The sequence below is a fragment of the Xenopus laevis genome, chromosome 4L (genome assembly GCF_017654675.1).
Source record: "Xenopus laevis strain J_2021 chromosome 4L, Xenopus_laevis_v10.1, whole genome shotgun sequence".
Taxonomy (NCBI): Eukaryota; Metazoa; Chordata; class Amphibia; order Anura; family Pipidae; genus Xenopus; species Xenopus laevis.
Genome location: NC_054377.1, coordinates 92,992,003 through 93,002,869, shown reverse-complemented (window position 1 = coordinate 93,002,869; position 10,867 = coordinate 92,992,003). Strand labels below are relative to the sequence as shown.

At 38.0% G+C, this 10,867-nt stretch overlaps 1 pseudogene; it reads left to right on the top strand.

Moving 5' to 3' along the window:
* The first annotated feature begins 3,822 nt into the window (after positions 1-3,822).
* Positions 3,823-10,436, top strand: LOC121403154 (annotated as a pseudogene).
* Positions 10,437-10,867: the final 431 nt, after the last annotated feature.

Below are 10,867 nucleotides of genomic sequence, written 5' to 3'. Positions count from 1 at the left end.
TTACGTCTTGCTGGAAGAGCAGACTTGTCTATGAATTATGTGAAAGTCCAGGCAGTGGCAAGCAGCAGACAACCAGATATTTTTGAACTTGAATTCAACATCCCATCAGTGGGAATGCCAATAGTAGTTTGGTTGTGATTTCTCTTCAGCTTCAAAATACTCAACAGAGCATTTTCAGGCATATATTTCACTCACAACTTTGTTTTTCTGGGCATTTGCCATTCAAGTCAGTTGGAGCTCTATTAGGCACTCATTGAGACTTTTATAGTCCTCCTATACATAAATTAACACTAAACCTATAGGCCAGTGCTTAGTGTCGAATATAAAGCTGGAGCTGGTCATGTTTACTTGATGGGTTGTGTGACAAACTGTTACAGGGAAACTATCAGGAAAACAAACATAAGGTTTAAGATTAATTTTATGGAGAAACTTTCAGTTAAAAATTCTGTGCTGTTTCTGAATAATTCCGTAGTGCTGTGCAACTGGGAGTGATACAGGAATGCAACCCCAACTCATACAAACAATCTTATTTCTCATTGTGTCTCCATAAAGTGAAACTTGAGGTTAAAAAAAGACATTGATCAAATTCAACCATTTGGTCCAAGTAAAAGCTGACAAACTACTAGTTGATCCAGAGGAAGGTATACATTAGAAGGCTGCATACGAGTGAGAAATAATAGTTTTGGCAGAGTTAAAGGGTAGAGTTAAAGGGTAGAGGTACCTGGCTCCTCTGTAATCTTGCGTATGTGTTGCACAGAATTGTCTGCACATGCAAAGGGGGCAGGCCCTGTCTGTTTGGGAGATCTTTTTTAATTGTAGAATTTTTTCTATGAATATATTTAGGGTTTTTTATGTAACTGTTTAGTAACTAAGGAGAAATTTATTGTGTGGTTATTTATTAGAGGTTTAGTCTATAATATTGTCACTAGAGGGCACTTTTTCCTTATGTATAAGATTATGAATACAGTAAGAATGTGTGATTTCACTATTAACAGTGCAAAAGTACATAAATACTGTAACTTTATTTCCTACTGAGGACCAAATATCCAGTTTATTTGTGATCTATGTTTATCTATGTTCTGTCACAAGTATCCCTTTTCTCAATGTCAAAATTTTCCTTGCTTTTCTGTGCTCTCCTATGCAAACTCTGGCTGCCCTTACGGTCTTTCCCACATATGCTTTTCCACGTGGGCATTTTTGCTAGTGATGCACATAGCAGTACAAGGGCAAAATCTCATAATTTAATTGTATAACATTTAGAGGGTTGATCTCACTTCTCAGAATAATGCTATTACAACACTGACAATATCATCAGGCATACCTACCTGTCTGCCTGAGGTTTGCCAAAATCACTACGCAAGTATACATAGTGAGTAAATCAGATAAAACCAATTACCCAAATTCTTGGTCCACTGATATGACATAAGCAATTGTACCCTAAACAATATGCCATATCCTTTATTTTTCTATAAAATCTCCCAAGTGCTTGTATATCATTAATTTAGAGATTACATTGAAGGGAGTAACAAAGGGGAGCTTCTGTTGATTTATTTTAATCACTTCCAATAGTTCTTGTCATTACGAAAACACAAATTGTGCATGAAATCTCAATCTGCCATTCTCTCACTTCACATACTTTCTCTAGTAGATTTAATTATTTTAACTCATAAAAACTGTATGGATGTTTCTATTTATTAAGCATGCTAAATTGGAACATATACCTAGAGGATTATAGATCAAGAATCAACCGGCTTTACTAAAATATAATGGTGAACGTCTGGATAAATGGCAGCAGATTAGCAAGTTTGGACTTGATTTATCTTATTCAATATCTGCAATAAAATATTGCAGATAAACTTTGCAGAAAATTGCCAAACTTCATGCAGAGCTCAAGGACTTTCTAAAAATTAAAGATATATATAATTATATGAATGCTAAAATGGCAACATTGAGGGAGGCTGGAGAGAGGCAGAAATGGAAGCCTAATTAAAAATCCATACAAAATCAAAAAGGAAGGTCATTTGAAAAGATGCTCAGAAAAAGTTTATTGAAACTTTAAACTGTACTTATAGTGCAGCGGGTGCCAGGAAGAAGGGCTGCTCAGTAGCTAATATTAGGACAGTGGCTGGAATTGCTGTATTCCAGGCTGTGTGCATTGCCATTGCTGCCTTGTGTGTAACTCTTGGTTGGACCCCTAGCAAAGGTAAGATTTGTACCCCATGCTTCTTAATTATAACTCCATCCACATCTGCATCTACTAAGCAATCCAATAAATATTCATCTTCCAACTTTAGGGGCAAAGCTGTACCTAGTAATTGTTTGGTACTATATTAGTAAATCGGTTATGTTCTGAGATCTTGCCTCGGCAATCGTAAAGGTAGAAATCACTTTTTTTCCATTCTCAAGTGATGTAGCATGGGGTATTTAGGAATTTAAAGCATCAAAGTATATACTTCATTCTTGGAAGATCTCAGACTGGGCAGCTAAGGTGTAATACAGCACAAAGGTTTTCACCATGTATTTACTGCTATACCTGCATGGATTGTGTACTCCATAATGCAATTGTAGAGGGCAGCATAATAATTTGTTTTTCTAACTCTGGCTCTTGAACTGAACTGTAATAAAAAATAACTATAAAAAATAAATAATGAAAACCAATTGAAAAGTTGCTTAGAATTGGCCATTCTATAACATAATAAAAGTTACCTTAAAGGTGAACCACCCCTTTAAAATAAACCATTTTAGTTGACCTTTCCATGTATTGTGGTTCCACAAAACCCTGTTTAAATTGTGCTTTGTGTTTCTTGTATTCTGCTCTAGATCCCAAGCCTTCATTCAGTACTGGGGATGATATGTTGGACTTGGAATATTTGATGTACCAAGGGGAGATCAAATCAAAGGTTGGGCTGTTGGTTACCTGGTACCATGCAGCAAACAGCAAGAGCGAGATGGAGGAAGCACTAAATAGTATGTATCTTCTTTATTTTCTGGGGTTGGAGCATACAGTATAATTTTATTGATACTGGATGAATTTAGATCACCCCTAGGGCCCTGCCCTAATCTATACTTAGCACAGAGTATTGCAATATACCTTTCCCATGCCCTCCAGGTAAGCACTGTTACAGTCCTTAATACATTCTGTATTTTGTATTTATTCCTTCTCTGCTTCTCTCCTTTCCTTCTCTCTTCTAGTGGATTTGGTATGGTATTCTACTAATCTCAGGGTCCGACTGGGGGGGGCCCACTGGGACTGCTGTCCAGGGCCCCCGGCTCCCTACTGTTAGGCGCCGCTCAGGAGAACACACATGAATGCGCACTGGCGCGCATGCGCTAACGGCAGCCGCGCATGCACAACCATGCATATCAGAAGAGGGCTCTGGCCCGGCAGGGGCCCATGAGGGTCCGACACTGACTCATCTTATGTGGTGAATACAGGCAAAAACAAAAATGATCGATTTGGCGTGGTTGGCATTTTGTCATTGGCACGAAAATGCCTTTTAAGTGGACAACTTAATCACACATTTATCATGAGAGCGAAGGTTTTACCTGAAGTATTTAATGGGCATACATTTCAGATTATGTTCCTTGTGTTTATGTAATCCTTTTCAGGAATTCCACAAATAACCAATTTATATGCTTCATTACAGATTTTTGAAATTCGTGCAAAACAAGTTTCCAGACGTCACACTATCCCCTGGTTGGGTCACTCTGTATCTGCCACCCATTATTTCTAACAGAACTTATACCAGAGAAATGATCCAACAGATGTACGATCTATTGAAGGACTTACCCCAAAAAATTACCTACCCGGCTCAGGCAGTCATGACTCGCTCAGCATGGTCTCACTTCAACTGGCTCCTGCAGCAGTCTGACCGGTAATTTCAGCACTGGGAGATACCATATTCATTTGTCAAGTGACGTAAAGTAAGATTCTACATTCCAGCAGGCAGGAGTTCCCTCTTGAATTCATGTAATTGAGGCCTGCTTTACATTATTGCCCTTCATTTTTTGACTATAGCTAGGTTAAGATTAAAACTGACAAGTTATGGTTGCACAGCAAGAGATCTTCCATATTTCTTGAAACAATCAAATTTCTTTTATTGTGTACATCTTATCCATCCAACGTTTCGTCCCACCTTAGGTCCTTTTTTAAGAATTTTCTTTGGGAAGAGAGAGGTCATGCCAAATAAAGAAAATAAAGAGGAAAGCAGGTATAATCTTTCTCCCCCAAAGAAAATACTTTCTCTTTTATATATATTGTTGTATCACCAAATTTTATTGAGCCATCACTTGTGCATCCAATATTTCGGCCCTCATTAGGGCCTTTATCAAGGATAAATATATACACCTTTTTTTGGGCCACTAGGCTGCTGCTTTGGTCCAGAGTGCATAAAAGCAGCTCTCAATAGTATAAAGCAGAGCTAATGTTATAATTCCCCTTTAAGCTAGACCAGCATGCATATAAACTCAATAATCTTTGATCTTTGCCATAAAAAAACACTATGCTTCCACATTAAGTAATGTGTTCTGTGGAGCTACATTTTTTGCAGTCCATAGTGCATGTAGTTACTGATGTTTATATAAGCAAATAGATAGAGAAAAAAATTCTTTAAAAGTAACGCTGAGATAAAAACTTAATCTGCAGGTTACATGTAAGGCTTTATATATATATATCTCATTATTACATATGCTTTATTCCTGGAGTAAAACAAGTTTCCTTGGATAATCGATGGACAATGAGAACTGTAATAGCTCACTTTGTAATGTATTTATGGTTTCGGCAGCATCAAAGAAATTCTTACCATGGAAACTAGTGTGTAAAAGCTGAGTTTTTTGCTTGAAATGTTATGGTGGCCAGGGTGCAAGCAAACATGGCCGCAGTGAAAAACATGGCAGATACCATGGAGGAATGTGTTGATACGCATTGCTTCAGTCCATTAGCAGATGGGTTACTAATTTTTTTTCAGGCTCTGGTTAGAGTGAGCTCCCTCTCTCTCTGTAGAGGAAGCAGAACCTGCGGCTGCAGGGGGGTCCAGGAGGTATAGGGGGCCCTAATTAATGAGTAATTTTAATATATATTGGTAAAACAGGACAACCTCTGGAGAGTTTGGGGTCCCTATATCTACTTTCAAAAAGAAAAAGTGTATTATAAGGCAATAAATATATTTCCCCTCTGGCATGCAGATAAAGCGCAGTGATCCCCAACCAGTAGCTCGTGAGCAACATGTTGCTCTCCAACCCCTTGGATGTTCCTTCCAGTGGCCTCAAAGCAGGAGCTTATTTTTGAATTCCAGGCTTGGAGGCAAGTTTTGGTTGTATAAAAACCAGGTGCACTGCCAAACAGAGCCTCAATATAGGTTGACAATCCACATAGGGCCTACCAAATGGCCAATCACAGCACTTATTTGGCACCCAAGAACATTTTTCATGCTTTTGTTGCTCCCCAACTCCTTTTATTTCTGAATGTTGCTCACGGGTTCAAAAGGTTGGGGATCCCTGCTCTATGGCAAGGGAAATCAGATCCACTTACTCTGGAGGACCTTTTGTTTATCCGGGACAGCAGCAATCCAGAGAAGATTTATTATGATATTTTTGAACCGCTGTTATCTGAGTTCAAGCAAGCAGCATGTAAGTATCAACAGGTGATAAGGAGATTGGGTTAATAAGTGATATTCATTTCTTAGTGGTGTCCCTTTATCAGCTGTAACATCACTCGTCCTCTGCCCTTATTCCATGCAGATTCTGCAGCACACACACACAATGGATCGGAGGAAAAATATTTTTTTAATTAAATAAAAAGTAACAACAGTGAGTTTCCGAAGTGCTTTTACAAGATCCAACACTGTACAATCAAAAAGCAAACAAGTGAATCCCTACAGCATTAGCTGCATTGGCACAGTGAGCATACCAGTGCAAGACCAAAAAAATGCCTTTGAAGCATACAGTAATACTCATAGCTGTTCAATGATTACAAATAAATGATCCCCTATTAACTGCTGTATATGGGAGTTTCTGATGCGCAAGGAACAAAGCTACATAAGCATTTCCCCTGTACGTATGATGCATGGGGCCTCTTCACAGCAATTTAATTTGGCATAATGGTATTTATCTCACTGCAAAATTATTTTTTTTTTTCCCCGTAAATCGAAAAGGTCACATAAAATATAATTCCCTCCAAGTACATTCACTTACAGTGGTATTGGATATAAGAATAGTACATTAATCTGGTAGATAATCTGAGGCATTCCTGGGAGAGAACACACTCTACAAATATATAAAATCCACTGTGCAGCTGTCAGGGTGCACGTCCGGCCAAGGTGGGAGTCAGTCAGACGGGGAATATAATCCAAAAAGAATGAATCAGCAAAACAAAAAATCCAAGAATAAGTACTAAACAATAATAAAAAAAAGGAAGGGGAAGGGGAGAAGAAAGGAAAGTCAGGAACTTGGACACCATAAGGTTCCAAACTACTTCTTGCAAATAGCTTACTAGTAGAAAAAGGCATTACGTTTGCATTAGTATTACAGCCTAACAGCCTCTGACTACATACATTATCAATAAAGTGTCCCGTACTAAACGTTTCCATCTATGCCCTAATGTTGACTATTCTAATTAGCTTGTTTGGCAGAGGTATCTCTCTTTTATGTCTTCTTATGAAGTAGAGTCGAGATATTGTAGCCAAGGGCGCCAGGTAGCCCAATGATTTAACATTGCCTTATGAGATTCTGGATGTGTTTCCTCAAATACAGTATGCCTATCTCCTCCATTTCCTTTATTCACTCGGTTAACATAAGTGAGATGTCACTTTATCATTTGCGGGGGATCAGAATTTTAGCCGCATTTAGAGCAACTTGTGTCAAGGATTTTTTGTATGACAATATGGAGTCCATATTGTGGTGACCAAATGATACATTTTCTGCCAACATAGTTTGTCACCATCTCAACAATCTTTATGAAAGTACCGTATATACTCGAGTATAAGCCGAGTTTTTCAGCCCCCAAAATATCCTGAAAAACTCTACCTCGGCTTATACTCGGGTCAAGTGCAAAAACGGTCGCCGACGCCTTAGAATAGTAGCCGGCGCCTTAGAATAGTAGCCGGCGCCTAAGAATATTCGCCGGCGCTTAGAATAGTCATCCAAAAACTAGATTGAAACTTACCAGAAGCTGCTGCATTTCTCACCCTCGGCTTATACTTGAGTCAATAAGCTTTCCCAGTTTTTCGAGGTAAAATTAGGTACCTCGGCTTATACTCGGGACGGCTTATACTCGAGTATATACGGTATACCAAATAACCTAAATATACCGCCTGCTGTGTCTCTTTCTTTTTGTAACTCAGTGAATACAAACAGAAAACGTCTATTTTACCCCGAGGGAAGCATACAGCTCTATTTTCAGCCAGAAGATTTTGATGGGCTTCTGGTTAACTGGTATGAAGCAGATATCTCATCTGAAAAGGAATTTTTTAGCAGTGAGTATTGACCCAGAAAGAAACCAAAACCTATCAAAGTACAGTCATAGATGTACAGTCATAGTATTTGGTCAAGATTATGTGTCAATATATATATATAACATTTTTACACAGATATACATGATTCCCAACCCTGGGAGGAACTTGCATGGATCATTTCCCACCCCTTAAACAGTCAGTCATTCAACCCCTGTGTCCCCTTGTTCTATGTTAATGTGATAGATCCTGGGGCTTGAAGTCTCACTGCTTTTCAAACAATCTGTGCTCTACCCACAATGGAAAGCAGATGGACTTCAAAACCCGGAATCCATCACTTCGATATGGAACAAGGGGACAGAAGGGTTGCATTACACTATGAGCCTAAGACATGTTGGGAAATAGTACAGGCTCAGATTGGCATTTTTCAATCTGGATGTCAGATCAGTTCATTGATTAATCTTTAGACTTTCTAATTGGCACAAATGCAATAACCCTGTATGTATGTAGACAACTTGCTGTGCCTGCAAATGCTTTGGAGTGAAAAAATAAAAGCCCCTTAAGAAAAATATCTTCTAGCCTTAAGGGATGTCATTGTGTTCCCTTGAAAGATCTACGCATGAATAGGAATATAAGCTATATATAAGCATGGTCTCTATATAATATATATATATATATGTGTGTGGCTGTTATATATATATATATATATTGATCATTTCCCCCTTAAGTTTTATATTTTATCACCAAGATAAACAATCCCAGTTTGGCCAGAACTTTTTTGTTGAACTATACAGTATATATATATATATATATAATTTTTTTTCCTTGTTAGGCAATTCTGGAATGGTTACTCTGAAAATTAGCGTGCAAGATTCCAGCTCTTTCCCGCAAGTGGCCTTCCCCAAATCACCTACTCAGTTCCCACTGGAACTGGAAGATTACATGAATATCATATTGGCCAGTCCCAATCCTTGGGGAGTTTTCCTTAAAACAGAGAATCAAGATGCTCTGAACAAAACACTCAATGTCCTGAGTAGGATTTATGATCGTAAAGCTCTGAATGTCCCTGTGTGGATAAGCATGGAAGTGTCTTATGGAAATTTCAGCATGGAAGCATACATTCAGGGAAAGGACTTTCTCAACACCATTAATGATATATTCCCTTATGTAACAATTGCCCCAAGTTGGCCTGCGCCAGTGCTGGATTCAGGATACACAGAGATACTGGTGCAAGACATGCTCATGCTTTGTGAGGGACTCTGGCAAGAAGTGTCCTTCCAGCTGAATACTGTAGCCTTGGGGAAAGAATGGCTGAGTTCAGTGAAACTCCTGCAGGCTTCTCCTACAGTATGTACTCACTTACCATAGAACACAACTCAGAACAAGGGTTATACAGGATTTATGGCCATGAGATCACATGAAGAAAACAGAATTTATTACAGATTACAGCAAGATTATCGAGACATGTTCTTGGCAAATGTTTTTACTTCATAGAGTTACCAGAGCATGATTGTAAAACTTTATACAGGTAGGAGATCTGTTATATGGAATGTTTGGGGCCAGGGGCATTCTGGATATTTGGAGCTATACCATATTTTTTTTTATAAAACGCTATAGGATTATTTTGCCACGAAAATGTATTTATGCAGCATGGTCACCATCAAGCACAAGGTGCTGTTTTGTTATTGCAGAGAAAAAGGACTCATTAAAAATGAAGAATTGTTTGCTTAAGTAAGCTTTTTCATTCCTGTATTTTGGAGCTTTCGGGATAACCGGTCTCCAGATAATAGATCCCCTTTTAACATAGATAATGGTCTAATGGTTTATAAGTAATCATGGTAGTATGCTGATACTTACTTCCTGTACATCCATGGCTGATCAGTTATGCAGCATTTGTGTGTTATAGGTGTATAGATTTAAAGTGACTTGGAATCACTAAAGGTCAACTAAGATATTACTTAAAAGGCACAATAAGCACTAAAATGTTCCAACTTTACTGGTTGCTATTATACCTACAGGAAACATGTCTATGTGTTGATTACAAATCCTATAATAGTTTTTGAGGGGATCAGAAGGCCTGACAACAGTGATAGATATATAGAAAGTACAAGGGAAATAACTATGTGTTTAAGTAAAAGTATTTACATTATACAAATGAAGGGACAACCGTTTATGGAGAAATACTATCACTTTAGTGAAGTTACATCTAAAGCTGATGCTGTATTTTTTAATTTTTTCATATAGAGAGAGAGAGAGAGAACAAACCAAAAAGGTCCGATTAGGTTTAATAGTGTAGACCGACATTTTGGATACAATGGTATCTATGTGCAAAATTAAAACTCCTTTTATTGTGTACATAAATCCGACGTTTCGGCCCCCATTGGGGCCTTTTTCAAGGATGATAACTTTGTAACCTGCACCCGAATTTAACTGAGAGATTCCGGATTTGAGTGCGGCTGCTTCAAGTTTTCTATAGAATATATATGGACTTTAAACTCTTTAAGGATACGAATATGTTTATTCATTTAATTAATATAGAGGGAGCCCCAGTGCAGACCTTCCACCTCTGCTCAAAAACACGATACATTTTGCAACATAGATAACAATATAAATGTCATGGTAATGGAAAAGGAAGTTAAGAACATTGTTGCACAGTATCTATAGCCTACATCACTGTTCTGCCTCCAGTCTTTATATACATTTTTATTCCATAAACAAAAAATATTTAATCAGCAACAGATTTTGTTTTAGAATTGCACTATATTTGCCATCTTTAAAACAAAGCCCAACTTGTGGTTGATTGAACATTACATAAAATAATGTAATAGAATAGAATAGCAGCTAAATATTCACAAATGCAGACTAAGGGGACATTATGGGGCCAATTCATTAACTTCGAGTGAAGGATTCGAAGTAAAAAAACTTCGAATTTTTTTGGCTACTTCGACCATCGAATGGGCTACTTCGACCTTCGACTACGAATCGAACGATTCAAACGAAAAATCGTTCGACTATTTGACCAATCGATAGTCAAGTACAGTCTCTTTAAGAAAAAACTTCGAACCCTAGTTCGCCACCTAAAAGCTACCGAACCCAATGTTAGCCTATGGGGAAGGTCCCCATAGGCTTGGCTAAGTTTTTTTTAGTCGAAGGATAATCCTTCGATCGTTGGATTAAAATCCTTCGAATCGTTCGATTTGAAGGATTATTCCTTCGATCGCAGTATTTGTGCAAAATCCTTCGACTTCGATGTCGAAGGATTTTAATTCCCAGTCGAATATCGAGGGTTAATTAACCCTCGATATTCGACCCTTGATGAATTTGCCCCTATGTGTAACTTTATTTTGGGCATTTTTATTTTCTATTAACTGCAACCAACACTGGGTAGTTGGTAGATTTCTATAGCATAGTATCCAGAA